The 22147-nt window shown below is 46.0% G+C and overlaps 1 pseudogene across 1 annotated transcript in view; it reads left to right on the forward strand.

Annotated features, from left to right (window-relative positions):
- Positions 1-3921: 3921 nt before the first annotated feature.
- The window catches only part of LOC309832699 (ectonucleotide pyrophosphatase/phosphodiesterase family member 7-like), a 31872-nt pseudogene continuing 13646 nt past the window's right edge, over positions 3922-22147 (forward strand). The window contains exons 1-2 of the transcript in view: positions 3922-4169; positions 21065-21210. The product of the transcript in view is annotated as an ectonucleotide pyrophosphatase/phosphodiesterase family member 7-like (transcript). The remainder of the gene's footprint in view (positions 4170-21064; positions 21211-22147) is intronic.

Consider the following 22147-nt stretch of genomic DNA (forward strand, 5'->3'; position numbering starts at 1 on the left):
GATTACACAAAATGTTGCACTTTGGGGAAGTTTCAGTGGCCATGGTGGATTGCTGCATGACTGCTGGCTGTTTTTTATGTATTTTATGTGTTTTTATGTTTTTCCAGAATATTGAGATATATATGTGTTGTCCCTAAAAGGGCCTAAGTGATTAATATACAATTCCCAAAGAGCCAAACTACTTAGTACCAGTATTCACATTCCCTTGGAGAATCTACATACCAGGGAATCAGAGTTCTCTCCTGACCAAAGAACGCCTGGCCTCGGACAGTCCTGATCCTGGTAACAACAGCTCCCTTCCAGGCCTGGCTTCCCCAGAGTAGCATACGTTGTTCTTTGCCACCAAGGGTATCCAGGGATGCAAACTAAAGATAATGATGTTTTATTGGCCCTCAATCATCTGTCTTTTCCACGTGTCGGAAGGAGTGCCAAGTCCAATTTGTCCAAGCACAAAATAGCATATTGGCATCATTAGATCAGATAAAGAAACTATCAGTAGCAATTTATTATTGTACTGAAAGTAACTAACATTTGTTGAGCACTTACCAGTACTAAGGACCCATGTAAGTGCTTACCTGCTGCATTAGCCAGGATAGACTAGGTTATGCCACAACAACAAATTAACCCCAAAATCTCAGTGGCTTGGCAACAGAGGCTGACTTCTCACATTCCATGTCCACCACGGGTTAGCTGGGGACTATGCTCTATTTGGTCACTCAGAGACCCAGGATGATGGAGACTCTACCATCTCAATGCAAGGCTTCCACACTTACTGTGGCAGGGGATGAGAGGGTGAGATGGTTATGCACCAGCCCTTGAAAGCTTCAGGCTGGAAGTCATAGATGTGGCTTCCACTCAAAACACATGGCCCACGATTACAAGGGGACTGGGAAGTGAAGGGGTGCATGTGGATATCCCATGAGCAGTAAGCATTCCTGTCAACATGCATCATCTCATTGGAGCCTCACAACCTCAGGAAATATATCATTATTCCTTTTTACAGAGAAAGAAACAGAGGCACAGAGAGGTTATGAGATTTGCCCCAAGTGTAAAATGTAAGCCCAGAGAAGAGATGTGAGCCCAGACCTGCAAGCTGCAAAATACCCTCAACTGCTTCGCTGCATACTCATCACAAAATTCTACAAAATTCCCTTTTATAGCAAAACACCATGCTAATTAATAAGAGGCCAAGTTATGCAAATACAAAATGGAGCACCCCTGACACACCACGTCCTCACCCCAAAAATTCAACCTAAGCAAATAACTTGGAACAGAATTATCAGGCAATTTCAGGAAGAGGGAAATGGGTCATCTCCTCTGAGTCTGATATCCAGCCCACAGTCCACCCACATCAAGATAAAAACCTTCTGAAAACTTCACCTGAAAACCTAGGCAGACTGTCACCTCCTGTCACTAGAAAACCCACTGGTGACATCTTTATACAATTCACAGATCTCTCCAAAGCTGCAAAGGTAAATGTCATCCATGTACCTGTAGAAAGCAGCCACAGGCATATCTGTTAGGAGACTGCTGTCATATCTGGATGAGCGGCTGAGTGAAGATGCTTCCAATAGGCTAATTCTTCCCAGCCTGCAAAACTCAATTCTAGCACCACCTCCTCCAGGGAGCCCTCCTCCTCCTGGCTTCTCCAAGTTAGGATCCTCTCCCTGTTCTCCTGTGTCACCTCCCATTCACACCTCTGGCAGGACCCCCTTATTTGTCTGCCTGTCCCCTGGACTCTGAGCCACCCACAGGCAACCTTGACATCTATACTTCTGTGCCTCTGGCACCTGACACATAGTATGTGCTCAATAAATGTGGGGTGGATGGGTGGATGCTTAAGCCTGTTCCCTTGGGGAATTTAAACCCCTGTGTGCAGCAAGTGTGTAGCCAAGTATTAAAATTACAGTCCCAGCCTCACTTCTGCTGTGTGGCCTTGGAGAGGTTCTACAGCCTCTCTGAGCTGTTTATTCAGCTACAAAGTAAAAACCATCTCATAAATATGTTGAAAAACGTAAGTGGAAAGCAGAGAGTATTGAAACAAAAGCTCATACACAAATGTTCACAGCCAGATTATTCACAATAGCCAAAAGGTGGAAACAACCCAAATGTCCATCAGCCGGTGAATGGATATATAAAAATACTATTCAGCCATGAAATGGAATGAAGTGCTGACACATGCTACAACATGAATGAACCTTGAAAACATGGTGCTCATTATAAGAAGCCAGACACAAAAGGCCAAATATTATGTTATTCCATTTATATGAAATGTCCAGAATAGGTAAATCCAAACAGACAGAAAGGAGATAAGTGGTTGCTAGGGGCTGGGGGAGGGAGGAATGAGGAGTGACTGTTAATGGGTATGAAGTTTCCTTTTGGGTGATGAAAATAGTCTGAAACTAGATAGTGGTAATGGCTGCACAGCACTGTGAATGTACTAAATGTCACTAAATTTGTCCACTTGCAAATGATTAAAATGTTTTTTTTTAATCTCAAAGAGAGATCTGAACTCCCATGTTTATTGCAGCATTATTCACAACAGCTAAGGTATGGAAACAACCTAAGGGCCTGTCAATGGATGAACAGATAAAGAAAATGTGATACTCTCTCTTTCTCTCTCTCTCTCTCTCTCTCTCTCACACACACACATACACACACACACACACACACAGACCACTGAAATATGATTCAGCCTTAAAAAAGAAGGAAATCTTGTCACTTGCAACAACATAAATGAACATGGAGGGCATTATGCTAAATGAAATAAACCAGAGAAAGACAAATACTGCATGATACCAGTTATATGTGGAACCTGAAAAAAGAAATGGCAAGTTGAACTCATACAAACAAGAGTAGAATGGTCTTTTGCCTCCCCATATAAACTTTAGAATCAGTTTGTTAATAGCCATGAAATAATGTTGCAATTTTGATTGGGACTGCATTGAATCTATAGATTAAGTTGGGAAGAACTGACATTCTGATGATACTAAGCCTACCCATCCATGAACATGAAACATCTCTCCATTTACCTAGTTCTTTGATTTCATTCAACAGAGTTTTCTAGTTTTCCTCATATAGATCTCATACATATTTTGTTAGATTTACGTTAAGTATTTCTCTACTTACATATATACACATACATATGATATATACATAATTAAATACCTTGTTATTACTAGTGTGAACAAACTATTACCTGTTAGATCAACTAAACAGAAGGAAAACAAAAGTTTTAATTTTACATTTACCTTTACTTATTCCTTCTTTGATGTTCTTCCTTTCTTTATACAGAACCAAGTTTCTGACCTATAAAAAATGGTAAATTTTATTGTTATTGGACCACAATGATTTTTTGTAATTCTTATAGGGAATTTTCAACTAATAATCTTTCTAGGGTTTCAAAAAAATTAAATGGGATAGAATAGATGATGTATATACAGTTCGCAGCCCTCTGGGCACTCAATCCACAGTGGCTGTTTCCATAGTCATAATGAACAGTAATTTGTTCTCCCTATAAAAACAGGCTATATTGAGTAAAGGAAAGCTCCAATCTAATTTGTTCTCCAAATGTTCACAATAGTGGAATTCGTGTAAGAGTCCAAAATATTTCACACTGTTTGTCTTTTTTTATCGTGGTAAAATACACATAATATTTAGCATTTTCTACCTTTTTAAAGTGCACAGTGCAGCGGCATTAAGTGCATTCACAGTGCTGTGCAGCCGCCACCACCATCCACCTCCAGAACTTTTCCATCACGTCGAACGTGCCAACTCATTACGCTCCAGGTGTTCTAATCCACAGCAGAGCTGGAGCAGAATTATCAATGTGGACTTTGATCAACTGCAGATAAAAAAAAAAGGGAGAAAGTGGGAGCAGGCCGTGAACTTAGCGATGTGAGCGTGTGAGGCACTGGGGACATGACGGGGCCCAGGGCCTTAGCATTGCTGCTGCCCGTCCTGTTGGGCTGGGCCGGCTGCCACCCCATCCCAGGAGGAAGAGCTTCCACAAGCTGCTGCTGATCTCCTTTCATGGGTTCCGCTAGGACTACGACCAGGACGTGGACACCCCCAACATGGACCACCTGGCCGGGAGGGCGTGAAGGCCAAGTACCTCACACCGCCCTTCATGACAATGACCTCCCCGTCTCACTTCACCACCACCTCAGGTAAGCTCCGCCCTGCAGCCAGGCCATGATGTGGGTGGAAACCCCGCATCCGTAGTTCCCTGAAACAGAGCTGATTCTCAGTCATCTCTGGGGAGACCGAGGCAGCCAATGCCACTTGGGGTCACCCCCTGGAAGAAGCACTAGCTTAGAATACTAAGGGATGCACAGGGCTGTTTCTAGAACCCATGGCCTGCAGGCAGAATGGGGACCACGGCTGCAGCCTCCTAAGGGATCTCCCCAAAGCCCGGGCCCAGCCTACCCTCCACCCTACCCTCCTCCCTACCCTCCACCCCGCCTTTCACATCGTGGCCGGTGATCTTTTTAAAAAGTAAATCATTAAAAGAATTTTATAAAAATAATAAAACATTAAAGTTTAAAGTAATCAGTTAGATCAGGTTACTCCCCCGCTTAATACTGGTGCATTGGAGGGACACGTATGATCTTTGAAGAGAATTCAAATTTTGTCTTTCAGTGATCCAGAAGGTCCCCATGGCCTGGCCCCCGACCTGCTCTCTCCTGACCTCTCTCATCTCTCTTCCCCTCACAAGCTTCCCTCCAGATCACAAAGGTCCCCTGCCTGGGCCTCCAACCAGCTCCCACCGGCCTCAGGGCCTTTGCCTAAGCTCACCTCCAGCTCACCTGAAGCATGTTATCCAATGGGGGAGACAGACAGACATTAGACAAGTAAACACACCAACAGATGTCATTACAAGTCAGAGAGGCACCAAGAAGAAAGAGAAGAGCTTCTCCAGGAGAAGACAGCAAGGGCAAATTGACTTGAACTCAGAGAGGCAGGGAAGGGTTCTCTGAGGAAGGGGCAGTTGAGCTGCGAGTGAAAGAGACCTCAGGAGTCCAGAGGAAGGAAAAGCATTCCAGGCAGAGGGAACAGCATGTACAAGGTCTTTGTGACAGAAAGGAACGTGATTGTTCCAGAATCTCAGTTGCCACTAAGCAAATAAAGAGATTCCAATCTAAAAGAGAGACAGAAAGACATTTACACATTACTATACATAAGACAGATAACTAATAAGAACCTGCTGTATAGCACAGTGAACTCTACTCAATACTCTGTAATGGCCTATATGGGAAAAGAATCTTAAAAAAAAAAAAGAAAAAGGGCTTTCCTGGTGGCGCAGTGGTTGAGAGTCCACCTGCCAATGCAGGGGACACGGGTTCGTGCCCCGGTCCAGGAAGATCCCACGTGCTGTGGAGCGGCTGGGTCCGTGAGCCATGGCCGCTGAGCCTGCGCATCTGGAGCCTGTGCTCCGCAAAGGGAGAGGCCACAACAGGGAGAGGCCCGCGTACCGCAAAAAAAAAAGATTGGATATATGTATATGTATAATTGATTCACTTTGCTGTACAGCTGAAACTAACACAACATTGCAAATCAACTACACTCCAATAAAAATTTGAGAATAGGGACTTCCCTGGTGGTGCAGTGATTAAGAATCCGCCTGCCAATGCAGGGGAGACGGGTTCGAGCCCTGGTCCGGGAAGATCCAGCATACCTCAGAGCAACTAAGCCCGTGTGCCACAACTACTGAGCCCGTGCTCTAGAGCCCTCAAGCCACAACCGCTGAGCCTGCGCACCTGGACCCCATGCTCTGCAACAAGAGAAGCCACCACAATGAGAAGACCACGCACTGCAAGGAAGGGTAGCCACGGCTCGTTGCAACTAGAGAAAGCCTGTGCACAGCAAAAGAGACCCAACGCAGCCAAAAAATTAATTAATTTTTTAAAAAATAAAAATACTTGGCCCTACCACATAACAATTAAATAAAAATCTTTGAGGATGGGGGAAGAAAAGGAAAAAAAATAAGAAAAGGAGGCAGTCAGGATGCAAAGGATTCCACTACAATAAGACTAACATTAGCTTCCATTTCTCAAATGTGAGCCTGATGCAGGGCTCTGTGCCAGGTGCTTTGCCTCCATTATCACCAGTATGATACTGCAAAGCAAGCACTGTCCCCGGCCACAGGTGAGAAAACGATGACTCAGCAAAGCTGAGTAACTGACCAGTCACTCGGTCAGAAAGTAGGAAAGGAGAAGCCAGTCTAGGAACAAGGGTGTCCCTGGCCACACAAAACTGGTTCTGCCCAGTTCTGAGCTGGGACTCTGCAGACCCCTCTCGCAGGGCAAGGAGGGGTGCTGGTAGCATGAACCTTACCCCCAGCCAGAGAGCCACTCACTGGGGTCCGAGGGCAGCTCTAGGAACCTCTGACATGATGGGCAAACTGCCGGTGCCTTTTTGCTGGAAGAGGTTTTCATCACTTCCACCTGATTCTCAAAGGTGCGTTTGAATCAGAAACTCAAAAAATAAAGCTGAGCAACCACTCAGAGAGAGATTGCTGAGAGAGATTTTCCTACATGTAAACTCTTTGAGAGGCAAGTCATTCGGGAACTATTAGCACCAGGAAGCAGGAACTAAAGAGCCCGTTTCTGGAGAAAGCGAACGCCACTTTCCAGGGGCATTAACTTCATAACACTTAAAAGATCTCCCATGGGCAGACTCTGGGTCCCTGAATGCTGAAAATACAATGGGCACAAAATATTGTAAGGTAAGGCACACTCACCTTTTATTTATTCCCAGAAGGCTTCTGATGAGAAGATACAAACAGTGAGAGCAAATTTTTTAAATTACAAAATCCCCCCAACACCTCTCCTACATTCACTGCCAGCAGGGAATGGAAACAGGTACAGCTTCAGTGGAGCGTAATTTGACAACATCCCATACAATTACAAATGCACAAAACTTCCTTATTTGGCAATTCCACTTGTAGGACTCTATCCTACCATTACATACTTGCTTGGTGGAAAATGATGTACATACAAAGATATTCATTACATTAGTGTTTGTAAGAGCAAAAGAAAATAGAAACAACGTGACTATCCATCCAGAGGGGAGTGGTTAAGTAAAATACTGGACATGCATAGAATGGCATACTCTGTCACCTTTAAAAGGAAAACTGAGGAAGCTTTTTGTGTCCAGTAAGAAGTTATCTCCAAGATGGATTAAGTGACAAAAGCAAGATGCAAAGAATATGTGTAGCATGCATATGTGTGTGTGTATAACATGTGTGTATATATGTGCATACAATTGCTTATAGATGCACAGAGGACCTCTAAAAAGAAGAAATTGGTAACACTGATTCCTCCAGGAAGAGGACGAGGTAGAAGGGAGACTTTGGATTGTACATCTTGTGTACCTTTTAGATCTTGGACCATGTGGATGTATTGCCTATAAATAACAAAATTTATAAATATAAGGTACTCTTTTTAATTCACCCCTTATAGAAAAAACATGTTCCTCTGTCCCCCTTATTTATAACCGACCTGCCATTTATTGAGTTGGTGGAGAGTCACTGCTTTAAAACGGGTTTTGCAGCCTCAGCACTACTGACATTTGGGACCAGATGGTTCTCTGTGGTGTGGGCCATCCTGTGCACTGTGGGATGTTGGACAGCATCCCTGGTCTCTATCCTCTAGGTGCCAGGAGTGCCCCCTCCTCCCAAGAATGTCCCCAGACACTGCCCAAAGCTGCCTGGGAGACAAATTGGCCCCCAGCTGAAAACCCATCTTTTGTTAATATATATATAAATTTATTTTATTTATTTATTTATTGGCTGCATTGGGTCTTCGTTGCTGTGCTCAGGCTTTCTCTAGTTGAGGCAAGCAGGGGTTACTCTTCATTGCAATGAGCGTGCTTCTCATTGCAGTGGCTTCTCTTGTTGCGGAGCACGGGCTCTAGGAGCGTGGGCTTCAGTAGTTGTAGCACGAGGGCTCAGTAGTTGTGGCTCGTGGGCTCTTGAGCACAGACTCAGTAGTTGTGGTGCACAAGCTTAGTTGCTCTGCAGCATGTGGGATCTTCCCAGACCAGGGCTTGAACCTGTGTCTCCTGCATTGGCAGGCAGATTCTTAACCACTGCACCATCAGGGAAGTCCTGAAAACCCCTGTCTTGAGTGGTTGAACCACTACTTGGCTTACAAAAATGCTCAGCAAGTACCACGATCATCATATCCTTCGATTCTTGTAACAGTGATAAGAAGTCAGAACAACTGAGATATCCAAGGTCCATGAATGTACAAATCTCTCCTGAGGTCCCACAGCAGCTGAGGGGCAGAAGCAGGATTTGAACTCAGCCCTGGACGGTTCCAGACACTGGTCCTCAATCCTTGCCTCTAGCAGGCCTACAGCCCTCTGGTGTCCTTCCTTCTAATTAAGTAGTCCAAAGGTATTCCAAATACCTTTAAATGTTGCACATCCTCAGAGCTCCCAGGCAGTGGGTAGACATCCTGAATATGCTGTATTAATGACACAGATGCCACCCTAGAACCAGCAAAAGCACCAGCACTTGTCTTCATGAGCTGGGCTCAAGCCGACCTCTGTCTGACTCCAGTCCACTGGAAAAGCATCATCCGTAACAGAAAAAATAATGGGTAAAAATTGGTGCTGCCAGCACCCAAAGACCTCTTCAGATTCCAGGGGTAGGCCTGACACAAAGTATGATAAAAGGGGCTCTCTGGGCCCAACGACTAATTAAATGGAGTTCTTACGAACACCTTGGGGCAAGTTAACTCAGAGGAGAGGTGAGGAAATGATGCTGCTTCCCTGATTCTCAGCTCAGCTGCACAAGGAGGCAGCTCCCATAAGGGCTCAGGTCTGAGAAGCCACGTAACCACCCCTCCAAGCTTCCTAGACAGAGTCCAAGGGGCTAGGGACCAGGTGGTCCCAGGCAGGGAGCACAGCAGGGAGAGGCCATGCCCTGGGCATAAGGCTTAGCTGACTTGGCTCGTTGGGTCAGAACTGTGGGCCCCCTGGGTCCACATCTGGGCAGCAGGGCCTCTCCATGCCTGGGGGCTGTCAGGTGTGGTGAATAGCTGAGCCCTCACCCCAGAGCTAGAATCACATGGACCCTCATCGGCTTTCCTGATGCTGGTGAAGAAAGTCTTCCCGGAGAATTTGTAGAGGGCTTACAATGTATTCATCCTTTCAGTTGACGAATACTGTTTGAGCATCTCTTGTTGGGCCAAGCAGTGTAGACGGTGGCCAGCTACACACTTACATGTCTCCAGGGTCTGGCCGTCTTTCTAGGGCTTGACGCACAGCTCGGGCTCCCACCCTTTCTGCTCCCAAATCCCACAGATCTTTTGTGGGGGGTGTTTCCTTCTCTCTGGAGTTCCACCAGAGTAAAGGACAAACAGCCCCTTTCTTGGGGATCCTTCCACCTCTTTCCTTCCTCTCTCAGGGAATCAGACAGGAGAGATTTGCTCTTACTCCCCTGGGTCCCCCCTAAACCTTCCTCTACACCCGAACTCCTCCATGGCTCCCACAATGGGCTGAGCGTGTGACACCCCAAAGCCAGAAGGAGTCTCTGCTTTCTTCACTTTCTCCCATGGCATCCTTTCCTCGGAGCATGAAAAACAAAAATCCTGACTGTTTGAATGAAGGAAAGAATACAGGAGAGAGGATTTTAAAAATAAAGCTGACTATTAATTCAAAATATCCTACCTCATCATCTCTTCACGTGAGAAAATCTTTGCATCTTTATAAAGGGTATGTTTTTCCTCCAAGTATTTGGCCCCCAGCACCACCTGCAAGACAGTGGAAGTGGGGCCTCTGTCTAGGGTGGAGGCTCCCAAGACCTGACACTGGGGGCGATGTTCTCCCTCCAGCTCCCAGGGCTGGGCACTGGGCAGGTCTGCATGTTGCTCAAACTGCTCTTCTCTCTCATAAGAAGGGCAATTACTTCCTCCAAGGTAGTTTTCTCCTTCCCACCTGGCTCCATCCCCCACCCTTCATCATCCCCCACCTCCATGTACACACACACACACACACACACACAGAGATAAACACACACACACAGGGGTCTTGGCCACAGCACCTGGTAGTTCCTTAAAATGGAATGCCATATTCATTTTCTATGGCTGCATAAAAATTAACCACAAACTTTGCAACTTAGAACAACACCCATTTATTATCTCTCTGTCGTCAGGAGTCCGAGCATAGCTGAATTTAGTCCTCTGCTCAGGGTCTTACAAGGCTGCAATCAAGGTGCCGGCTGAGGTGGTGTCTCATCTGAGGCTCGGGGTCCTCTCCCAAGCTTACGCAATTGTTGGAAGACTTCATTTCCTTGCAGCTGTAGAACCCATGGCAGCTTGGGTCCAGACCCTCTGCTAAGAGCACACCTGAGGAGGTCAGGCCCACCTGGGATAATCTCCCTTTGGATTAACTCACAGTGAACTGGTTAGGGCCCTTAGTTACATCTGCAAAATCCCTTCAACTTTTCCATGTCCACTGGTTAGAAGCCAGCCACAGGTCCACCCATGTGCAAGGGGAGGGAATTATACAAGGTGTATATAACCGAGGCAGGAATCTTGGGGCCATCTTAATTCTGCCTACCATGAATAGGTCTTGGATGGGGCCCAGACAACCAGGGGGTGAGCATCAGTCTTTGTGTAAAGGCAACAGGTAACAGGATGATGCCCCAGCATGGAGCTCCAGAAAGCCCCAGAATTATGGTCTAACCCTGGAGGCCTAGGGGCTGATGCAAGAGGGGCACTGACTGACCATGGAGGCTGGACACCCCACATCACAGTCTCCACATCCATAGGAGACCCTCTCTATTGCTTAGACAAAGGCGATGATAATGATGATGATTTTGAAGAAGGAGGAGGAAGAGGAAGATTATTAATTTGAAAGTACTTATACTAATCTCCTAGGGCTGCCATAACAAAGCACCACAAACTATGTGGCTTAAAACAACAGAAATTTATTGTCTCACAGTCTAGAGGCCAGAAGTTTGAAGTCAAGGTGTTGATAGAGCAATACTCCCTCTGAAAGCTGTAGGGAATCCTTTGTCTCTTCCTAGCTTCTTGTGGTTCGCTGGTGATCTTTGGCATTCCTTGGCTTGTAGATGCATCCCTCCAACCCTCCATCCAAACCATGGAGTTCTTCCTGTGTCTCCGTCTTCACATGACCATATTATTATAAGAACACCAGTCACTCAGATTAGGGGCCCACCCTACTCTAGTAGGACCTCACCTCTACAATGACCCTGTTTCGAAATAAGGTCACATTCTGAGGCTCTGGGGTTTAGGACTCCAACATATCTTTTTTGAGGAGCACAGGTCAAACCATAACACATAATTAATTGATAGTTACAGGCATGGCTACATCCAGATCCTCAAATTATATCATCAGAACGATCAAGCTCTCTCTTTACTTCTCCCTCTCCTCCTCTCTATTTCTCTTTCCTAAGAGTGACCACAAAATTCCCAAGATTGACTCTCATTGGACCAATTTGCTTCTCAGAACCAATCTCTGTGGGGGGATGGAATGATGCTGACCACCCAAGCTGGGACCACATGCCCACCCCCAGGTCAGGGTGGGGAATGGCAAGTCCACACAAACCACATCACCCATTGTGGGGGGATGGTAGTGGGTCCCAAGTGGAAAGTCAGGGACTGTTATCAGAGGGAGGAACAATGGAAGAAGGACTGGCAGAAAGCTCAGTGATCTACCACCCAGCCTGAGCCCAACAGCGTGGGGATGGGGCGAGTTGCAGTCGATGACCCAGAGTACTATTGAGTCCCAAGAAACCCCAACTCCATCCATGGGGCTGCCCACAGGGCACAGGCTCCCAGTGGATTCAGTGACCACACCTCCCAGCACTGTCCCTCTGTGTCACTGAACTCTGTCATAATTTCCCTCAGACCTTGCCAAAATGAAAAGCCATTCTCTGGGGGTGAGCAACTCATTCTGCTAGTTTAAGTCACGCAATTCCCTCTCCCTCTCCAGAAGCCTGTACTTACTGCTCCATCACTGGTAATGACAATGAACATTTTTGCAATCACAGTTTTTATTGCAAAGTGATTGAAGACCAGCAAGAATAAGTTATGCTGCTGAAACTATGGCAATCCTGCCAAGCAAATAGTGGGTGGATAGGAAGTCTTATGGCAGCAGCTTGTATTTCCTCCCCCAAGGAACTGACTGAAAATAAGAAGCCATCACCACCATGTTTCAAACAAAAGCCATGATATTATAATCTGACAATTTTAGATCTAGTCAAATGGATATGGCCCAGGGGTGAAAAGGAGACGTTCCACAACGAGACAATGGTCTAGAATAATGCAAGTGAGGTCCTCAAAGTTCCACATTTCCTCTTTTCTTGAAAGGACACTCTCTGGCGTGCTCAGGGCTCATGGTGGCCAGAAATAAAGTCTCTCCCAGTTCCAGAACCCCCAGGGCAACCCCAAAATTGGAGCAACCACTTATAGCTGTGTAGACCATGTGCTTCACAATTCTGAAAGGGTTGTTTTCATGAATACTATGTGGATGGTGTCCCCTGAAGGTGTGCAGGGCACAACTTGCACAAATGAGCAGTCACTTATATTCTATCTCAAAATCAACTTATAAGAAGTAAAAATTCCTCAGAGATGTTGTAATCAGTCATGAGTCCACCTCTCCTTCATGGGACAGAGCAAAAAAAGTGTGGCGAAATGCGCTTGGATGATCTTTAAGACTAGATCAGGGTTTCTCAACGTCCCGCTATTGATATTTGGGGCCAGATCCTTCTTTGCCTTGGGAGGACTGTCCTGTGTGTTGTGGAGTGTTTAGCAGCATCCCTGGCCTCTACTCACTAGATTCCAGCAGCATCCCTCTCCTAGTTGTGCCTATCAAAAATGTCTCCAGACACTGCCCCATGTTCCTTGGGAGGTAAAAATCACCCCCTAATTGAGAACCTCTGGACTAGATGTGTAATATGCAAATCACATGTAAATCAGAGAGCCAAAGGTCACATACATGATACTCTAGCCAGTGAACAAAAAATCTGAAAGAAGTAAGAGAGGTAAGGAAAGAGAAAGGAAATTGAATTCCTGCTGCCGGTAACAACACAAGCCCAGCAGATGTTGTTGGAAACCCAGTTAGAAGATGCCATAAATCTTAATCAGCTCCCATCCTGCTCCCCCAGAAACAATTTTCTGCTGAAAGAAGTCCTGAAAGCCAGCAAAACCACAAACATGAACAAACAGAGCAAAGAAAACCACAGACTGAGATAGAAAAGATGTCCCTCCAACACCAGCCATTTCCATGAAGGGATAAAAATGGATTCATGGAAAAAAACTGAAAATAAGGAAGGCTGGGAAACTAGGATATTCCCTAACTTTTCACTAGGGAAATTTCCACCTTGCAGAAAAAAGCAGAGAAAATTGCACAATGAAGCCCCGTGTACCTAGCACTGAGCTGCAAAAATGTGTCCACATTTTGCCAGTCTTGTTCCACTGTCCTCACCCAAGGCCCTGTCTTTCCTCCTTCCTTTCCTTCCTTCCTTCCTTCCTTCTTTCCTTCCTTGAATCTTTTATAGCAAATTTCAGACATCATGTCATATTATGCATGACACATCAGCATGCAGTTCTAACCTAAGAGTTTGGTCTGTTTTTACAAAACCTCCATGTCATATTTAACAGATATGACATGAAGAAACTAGGATACTTGGAGAAAAGATCTGATTGACACCTTAGAGTTTCTCCTACCAGTGCTTCTCAATTTTGAACATGTATATGAATCACCTGGAGATCTGGTTAAAATGCAGACTCCGGTTCAGTGGGTCTGGGGTGGGGCCTGAGAGTCTGCATTTCCAACAAGCTCCCAGGTGATACCAGTGCTGCAGGTCCATGCGTCACACAGAGGAAGGGTTGGCCCAAAACACCAGAGCAGTGGAGCAAAAAATCATGACTGCTCAGGATTCCAAGGCCTTGAATGAGAGGAGAAACTGGAACCACCGGAGACTGAGGGCTCAGGTGTATTCGTTTCTTGTGGCTGCTGTAACAAAGTACCATAAACTGGGTGGCTTAAAGCAACAGAAAGTCTGGAGGCCAGTAGTCCAAAATCAAGGTGTCAGTGGGCTGTGTTCCCTCTGAAGGCTCCAGGGAAGAAGCCTTCCTTGCCTCTTCCAGTTCTGATGGCTGCCAGCATTCCTGGGCTTGTGGCCACATAACTCCAATCTCTGCTTCTGTGGTCACATTGCCTTCTCTGTCTGTGCCTTCTCCTCTTCTGCCTCTTGTAAGGACACTTATCTTTGCACTTAGAGCCCACACAGATAATCTAGGATAATCTCCTCATCTCAAAATCCTTAACTGAATTACAACTGCAAAGACCCTGTTTCCAAATAAGGCAACACTCACAGGTTCTGAGAATAAGAATATGGACATATCCTTGAGGAGGCGTGGGGGGCACCATTTAGCCCACTACACCAGTAAGAGGGGGAAATGAAGTCAGAAAAAAATGCAGAAGAGAGGGGAGATCCCGTTTCTGTGACAGTGGCTGGTAAGGCAGGCCAAGGGTAGAACTGTGTATTAACAGACTTCCCAGATGGAACGCAAGTGCAGTCGTCTGCTTCCGTCTGCTTCCAAGGCTTCTTGAAGAGAGAACGTTTCTGTTTCTGACAGCAGATTAAAGGAAGAGGTGAGGAGTGAGCAACCCATTCTCTGTTGGCCTAGTTCCTGAGGAATCGTGCCTCTGCCTTAGGGCCATTCTCAAGTCTTGTTCAAGGACAGAATGATTTATTGATGGCCATAATTAAAAAGCAATGCCAAAAAAGAAGCAGTCAGCACTTTACATCTGCACTTACACATGAGCAAGAGCGGTTTGGTAAAATGGGCACTAGGGTCTTATTTCCCCGTCCAGAAGAGGGCTCCCATCGTGGGGTGTCCTGTTGGGGTCAAGCCTCATGTCTGCAGCAGGAGTTGATAAGGTTTTAAATTTCAACTGGTGCACTGAGCCACCTGTTCTCATCCCCAGCACTTTTATTACAGGTCTAGTGAATCATCAGTGGGTGGGACTCTGAATGTGTAGACTTGGGTAAGTGTGGTTTTGAGCTCCAGTGGGGGCTGTTTTTCCACCAGTGTCTTGGCTGTAGGTCTGAATGAGCTTGTCTGCTTGAGATTGGAGCACTGGGTTGATTTAAGGTGGTTGGTTGACTTGATTTAGCAGCTATTCTTCCTCATTGATTTCATACTAGCTGGTTAATAAGACCTTTCTTCTTTGGTTTGGGGAATGTGAACTTAATGAAGCACTGGACCCCACAAATCAGGAGGAAAATGAAGACATGTTTACAGCTTAATATGGTAGGTTGGTTCAAAGGAACTACTGAATGAAACAAGTAGGTCCTTAAAATATTGTTAAACAACTGAATGCATGATAAAGTGTGTCTATGCCCAAATGGTCTATTGGCAAATAGTTACTGTTCCACCTGAAAATTAGTAGGTAGGAATTGAGCAAATGTTTGCGGGGGGGAAGGGAGATGCTCTTATTGAGTATATTAGGTTATGCATTTTATTTTAATTCCACTAAAGGTTTAATTTATAGGTTTATTTAATGATTTAACTATTATGTATAGGTTTATTTTCATCCCACTACAGTATTTTTTTCCCAAGTTGACTTTGGACTAAATCAAGGTCTGCTTCCTATTTCTTCAGTTTGTACCTGGCCACCTACATATGGGGCAGAGGATGGGATGGAATTTGTTCAATTAAATCCAACAAACATTTGTTGAATGCCTACTAAGGGCACAGGTCTCTGCTTTGTGCCAGGGAAACACCAAAATAAATAAGGCACAGCCCTACTCTCAGCCACGTCAGGGAGCAACAGTTGTAAGAAACAGAAGGCAAGGCTCTATCAGGCAAACTCATGAGCATGGGAACCAAATTAGAGGGAATCAGGGAATAGAAACTGCAATTATAGAAACCAAACTTCCTCCTCTGGCTCTCAGAAGCCCTGTGGTCTTTCTTATCAGCCCCATGGGCTTTCTTGTCTGCTTCCCTCGCTCGTGACCACCTTTCTCTTTTCGCTACTGGTTCCTCATGGGAGACAGCAGAGCCCACCACCAGCTGGTTAGTTACTGTGTCTCTTGGTTCAAGTATTGAGAAAGACAGAATTGGGTTTCCGGCCAACCAACTGAACACAGGGAAGAGACTTGGTACAAATACGGTGCCTAAACCTGCCTTTCAGCAGGGCCTATGAGTAGGGGAATTCCAAGAGAAAATACCTGTGAGTACTGCAGGCACCAACACACTCTATTTTTTAACTCTCTCCCGCCCCCTAGAGTGTAAATACCATGAGACAGTTTAAGACAGTACTTGGCTCAAAATATTTGAGAAAGGGAGAAAGTAAGGGGTTGGATCAAACCCTAGACTTCCTGGTTTCCTAAATTCACTGTGCAAGTATTTGGAAATAAATAAACATCAGTCCCTAAGAACCAGGAGAAGGAGTTGAATCTAGCTTGGTTCTTTCCCAGACCTGAAATGTTCGGCTGGGTGAAATACCTGTACCTTGCCATAACTGATACAGTGTGGGAGTATGCATTGTACCCTGATTAAAGCATAATTAGCAAGCAGCAGGAATCCCATTCACTAGGAGAGCTCATCCTACTTCCTGTTTCACTTGCACAATTACCCACGTCACCAGACACTGAAATGACAGTAATGACAGACTCTCAGAATGATACAGCCAGAAAGGCCCTTGGAAACCATTAACCACACTCATTCTATATACAGGGAAACTGAGGCCCAGAGAGAGAGCAAGGGCTTACAAGAGCCAAGGCCAGGTGTCCTGCCTCCAAGCCCAGCCTCACTTGTGCAGCATCACGTGACCCAAGTGAAACCAGCTCCTTTGCAGTCTCTGGAACTCCAGGCACAGCCAACACTATCGCCTTCACGTAGTTTTTCCAGCCAGGTCTCCCCCATGGTCTCCAGAATAGAAAATGCAATTCAAGTAAAACCATGATAGCTGCTCCCTGCAGCTGCTTGTTTCTTAGCTTCCCCTTTCCTCTGTCTTGTTTTGCCCACGTTCCATAACTGGCCCTTGACCGGGATAAAGAGGCCTGAGAAGCAGGAAGGAGGAACCAACATGGCAGTGGAAACTGCTGGGTCTCATGAGTGGTCCCCAGTCACCGGCTGGATTTAGAACATGCCTTTAAGTGTCAAGGGTGGAAATAACCCAAACACCACGGAGACAATTCCCTTTGTACAACTACTGGGACGAGCCATGCCACAGAATGAAAGGGTCATGCTCCCTGAGCTCATTTTAGGTTAGTTGTTTGAAACTTGTGTAATATCGCTTTGAGGGGGAAATGGATGCTATGATTGGTTTCCAGGCTAGCCTACTTAACTGATGCTATAATTGACCTCTGGGTCCCAGGGCATGGAAGCCAGAATCCATAGGTTGAGGGAAGAGGAAGTTTCTTTGCCCGTGGCTTCCTCCAATCCCTCCTGCCACATCCTCCCAGTGGCTCTGGACCCCCATATTTCCCCAGATACCACAGTGATCCAGGTTCTGATGGCTGCCTGCCCTCCCGCTGGTCCCTTAAGGAGGGGGGCAGTGGGCTACTGTCAACCCAGATTTTGGAGCAAGGGGCAGTCTGCTGGAACTAATCCACATGCAAGTGTGAATGACAAACAGCCCCTGAACCAGTGGTTCTGACATGTCAGCAGGCACTAAAACCACCTGGAGAGGTTGTTAAAATGCAGACTCCTGGACCCCACCCCATGACTGTAAATTCAGCAAGGGCTACAGTGGGGACCTGGGAATGTGTGTTTTTAACAAGCTACTCAATTGATTCTAATGTTGATGGTAGAAAATACCATGGAGAAACACTAGAACAGGTGAAATGGCAGGTGTTCATAATTCCGGAGGGATTTTTTTTTCTCTTTACTCGGTGGAGAGTCACATAGACCGGGATTCAGGATACTACAGATTTAAAAAAAAAAAAAAAAAAAAAAAAAGGCAAAGGAGCACTCCCTGGGTGAATTACCTCTGTGCTTCCATGTTGTCTGCTGCGATGGCATGGCTCAGCCATCAGGAAGCTGTAACAACAGGAGGGTTTCTTGTAGATTTCAAGAGCCTTCCATTATTCATTTGTGAGGCTCCAAAGATTCCTGCCCATTTGGCTTCTACCTACCCCTAACAGAGTACTCTCACTCATGGTATTCACAGGGTGCAATGCTCAACATCATCAGGCATTCGGGAAATGCAACTAAAAACCACAATGAGATACTGATACCTGCTAAGTTGCCCATAATCAAAAAAAGGAAAATAGCAAGTGCTGGCAAGGATGTGGGGAAACTGGAACCCTTGAACATTGGTAGTGGGAATGTAAAACGATGCAGCCACTGTGGAAAATAGTTTGGTAGTTCCTCAAAAAGTTAAACATAGAGTTACCATATTACCCAGGAATTCTACTCCTAGGTTTAGACCTAAAAGAATTGAAAGCAGGGACTGAAACAGTTACTTGCACATGAATGTTCATAGCAGCATTATCCATAGCAGCCAAGAAATGGAAACAACCCAAATGTCTATCAATTGATGGATGGATAAACAAATTCTGGTCTATCCAGACAATGGAATATTATGTAGCCATAAAAAGGAATGAAGTATAGATTCATGCTATGATGGGGATGAAGCTGGGAAACATGATTCTCAGTGAAAGAAGCCAGACACAAAAGGCCACATATTGTATGAGTCCATTTCTATGAAATGTCCAGAATAAGTAAATCCATAGAGACAGAAAGCAGATTAGAGGCCGCCAGAGGCCGTGGGAACGGAAGGCTGTGGAGTGACTGCTAGCAGGTAGAGTCTCTTTTGGGGGTGATGAAAATGTACTAGAACTAGAAAGAGGTTGCACAACATTGTGAATGTACTAAATGTCACAGAATTGTTCACTTTAAAATGTTAATGGGGCTTCCCTGGTGGCACAGTGGTTAAGAATCCACCTGCCAATGCAGGGGACAAGGGTTCGAGCCCTAGTCTGGGAAGATCCCACGTGCTGCGAAGCAACTAAGTTTGTGCACCACAACTACTGAGTCTGCGCTCAAGAGCCCATGAGCCACAACTACTGAGACCACGTGCCACAACTACTGAGACCACGTGCCACAACTACTGAAGCCCGCACACCTAGAGTCCATGCTCTGCAACAAGAGAAGCCACCGCAATGAGAAGCCCGCACAGCGCAACGAAGAGTAGCTCCCACTTGACGCAATCAGAGAAAAGCCCACGCGCAGCAACAAAGACCCAACGCAGCCCAAAAACTAAATAAATAAAAATTTTTAAAAATAAAATGTTAATGGTTGGGACTTCCCTGGAGGCCCAGTGGTTAAGACTCCTTACTTCCACTGTAGGGGGTGCAGGTTCAATCCCTGGTTGGGGACTAAGATCCCACATGCCGCGCTGTGCAGCCCAAAAAAAAAAAGGTAATGGTTAATTTTATGTTAATTTTACCTGGGGTAGGGAGGAGCAGGGGCTGTAATCAAATTTCCCAGGTTCCACACCGAACTCTGCCTTATGACCTTGAGTAAACTCTGTGCCTCTGTTTCCTGCAAAGAGGGAAAGCTCTAAGGGGGCTATAATAGTTCCCACCTTACAGGGCTATTGGGAGCTTTAGATGAGTTAATGTTCCCGAAGTAACTCAGAAAAAGGCGTTGGCGTATGGCATGATGGTAAATGTGTGCCATGATTCCATCACACAGATCTACCCCCCATTACACATGCAAACCAAGGCTTGTTCAAGTTCACACAACAAGTTCAGAAGCCAGGTCAGGGTTGGCACCCAGCTCTCATGGACTCTAAGTCCATGCTCTTCCCCTGTCAACAGTCTGACTTGATCCCTGACCAAATCTTGACACCTCGAGGTCCCAATCCCTGGCAGCAGCACAACTTCTTTCTGGTGACCCCACTCGTGGCTGGTTGTCAGGCCTGCCAGCAAGGCAGAAACAATAAAAACACAACTGTGTTTGCTTCTTCCCCATTGAAAGCTTTGGCCACCCTAGGGGGACTTTACCCACCAGCAGTCTGGCAGCGACTCTGACCAAGTGGAGAGCTTTTCCCTTCTCTGTGCCCATGACCATCAAGTTCTAGTTACAGAATGTCCCTCTTACCATGGACATTGGAGACATCATCACTATCTTATTACCGTCAGTAGGGTCACCCAGAGGCTCCATCTCCCAGGAGGCGAGGGAGTGGACACTCAGCTCTCTCCTTGGATCTTTCAACTCCCTCTTTAGACTGGCCTCCACGTGCAGTCCCCTTTTCACTGGTGCAATGTAAGATCACAGGGGTTTTTTCCATATCTGGTTCAATTGCTATGTTCTCAAGAACAATCTAGCTTACATTCCCCCAGTATCTGTCTTCTTTCCCTAAGCAGAAAGAAATAAGTCTGCACCCATCTACGTCTAGAAATCCTTCCTGGGACTTCCCTGGTGGTCCAGTGGTTAAGACTCCACACTTCCAATGTGAGGCGGGGGCTGGGGGGGGCCGGTTTGATCCCTTGTCAGGGAATGAGGATCCCACATGCCACGTGGCAAAAAAAAAAGAAAGAAAGAAAGAAAGAAAGAATGAAATCCCTCCTGATTCCCTTGGTTGCTTCAAACAGTGCAGCCCATGGGAATCCTAGGAGAAACCCTGGGATGTTTGCCGAGAATCAGGCCCACTGGATGTTCCATACAGAATCATATCGTCACAAGCAAATGAGGAAACTCATCCCACAGGAAGTGTCCAAATCCCAGGTTCTCAGCTTCTGGACACAGAATAACCCGAGGAACTTGGCCTCCCCACCCCCTGCCTTCCCCGCTCCCTCATCAGCTTCCACCAACTTCTCCCAGGGCTGTGAGGTCTGTTCCAGGGAGCAGATCCAATCTGACAGGTGTGAGATGTGATGACCCTTCCTTTGTGGCTGCCAATGTTTGCATCCCAGAGAAACAAGTCTGAAGCCCAGAGGGACAGCCCCAGGATTAAGTAGGCCAACCAGAAGGATGCTGGGGGAGGTGGTCTTAAGAACACATGGACACCCCTGGCAGCATCCGTTCATAGAACTTAACAGTACCTTCTCTCCTTTATTCCCAAGGTTGCTGGATCGAAGATCACAGAGTCATTCACAACATGATGTTTAACACAGAGACACTCTGGAAGTATTCCATCAAGACCACACAGAACAAGACTGAGTGGTAGGACAATGGCATTCTCCCCCTCTGGATCACAGCCCAGAGACAGGTACCACCAGAAACCCTGGGCTGACTTCCTGGGACATCGTCTCTCATTCCTAGGCATGTGGGTGGCGGGTTAGACGTTGTGTGGCCTTGGGCAAATGACTTAACCTTTTTAAGCATCTGTTTCCCTAAATGTAGTATAGGGATCATGATGATGGTCTTATTTAATAGAGTTCATGTAAGGATTAAATAAGATGTGCACTTAAGGCATATCTCAGTAAGTTTTAGCTCTTATGGATGGATGAGGCTCCATGAGGGCAGAGTTGGCTTAATCATGATTGTACCTCCAGGGCTCATCATAGGGTCTGGACCCAGCAGCTCTTTAATAAATATCTCTTCATACACTTGCCTCTGACTTAGGCATAAAATCCCTTAGGAACAAAGTTGACCACTCAAGGCATGAAAAGCTCTGATGAGAACATTTGCTTGAAAGTATCCCAGCAGCCACTCATTATTGCTTTGAAAAGGCAGAAATGAAATTAGTGCGTTGAACTCCCAGCCCCAAACCTGTTACCAGCTTTTGCATTTTCTCAATGAGCTTCCAGAGTCATCACTTCAGAACAGATCCTCCTCCTCTTCCCCCAAGACACCAGCCTTGGCTCCAAAGCTTCCTCGGGTCCTGACACTTCATCTCTGTGCTCCCAGCCCATGCCGTGCACATTACATTGCAAGGGGGTATAATTGCAGCAGCTCAGAACCGTCTGTGGACTTACACTCCCAGAGCAGGGTCCAACCAGCTCCACCCTTCTCCAGCTCTGTGACCTTCAGCAATGACCTCCACTCTGTGCTTGATTTGCCCCACCCACAGAATGAGGATGGCCAGAATCCCTGCTTCATAGGCTTGTTGGAAGGATTAACTGTGATAACGCATGTAAGTTGTTTGGCACTAACTGCTTGAAATGATCATTCTTATGAATGGAAGCTGAATCATTTTAGCAGGA

Source organism: Grampus griseus (assembly GCF_964374135.1).
Source record: "Grampus griseus genome assembly, chromosome: 14".
Lineage (NCBI taxonomy): Eukaryota > Metazoa > Chordata > Mammalia > Artiodactyla > Delphinidae > Grampus > Grampus griseus.